Raw genomic sequence first — 799 nt, forward strand, 5'->3', positions numbered from 1 at the left:
CCGGATTAAACGTATACACGGCGCTGATTAGTAATAGATAGAGCCATCAGAATACAGATAATGTATAGACCTGTCCGTATACATGCTGAAAGACTCTGCTCACAATCACACGTCAGCCAGACACTCTTATCACGCACTACTCTCTGCCTGTAACAGGCACACAGACAATATGTAAGCACCAGCATGGAACAACACCCAGTGCATCCTCTCTGCCACATTAGACAATCCACACTATCATAACCAGACCGGGAGGTCCACTCGGAAAACAGAATATCCCACCCTTCCGACAACCACCATTGCTCAGCTAAGCCACCAACACCCACACATGTCCCAGACAGGGGTGCACCCAACATCACAATACTGCCTCCTGTCACACCACACAAACAATGGCAGGAATGAAAGACACAGGTCTGCCACAAGCATGGAATCAGAGCGCCGCCTGTTATGAGCCAAAGGTGCACCCTGACGTGGCAAATCAGATGATGCCGCAGTCATTTACTTACGATAATCACAATCAACAAACCGGGCCCCCCCCCCCCCAAGTGCCTTAACCTAACCCGTATTGTACCTTAACCTAACCCGTATTGTACCTTAACCTAACCCGTATTGTACCTTAACCTAACCCGTATTGTACCTTAACCTAACCCGTATTGTACCTTAACCTAACCCGTATTGTACCTTAACCTAACCCATATTGTACCTTAACCTAACCCATATTGTACCTTAACCTAACCCATATTGTACCTTAACCTAACCCATATTGTACCTTAACCTAACCCATATTGTACCTTAACCTAAC

This window comes from Schistocerca americana, unplaced genomic scaffold (genome assembly GCF_021461395.2).
Source record: "Schistocerca americana isolate TAMUIC-IGC-003095 unplaced genomic scaffold, iqSchAmer2.1 HiC_scaffold_767, whole genome shotgun sequence".
Lineage (NCBI taxonomy): Eukaryota > Metazoa > Arthropoda > Insecta > Orthoptera > Acrididae > Schistocerca > Schistocerca americana.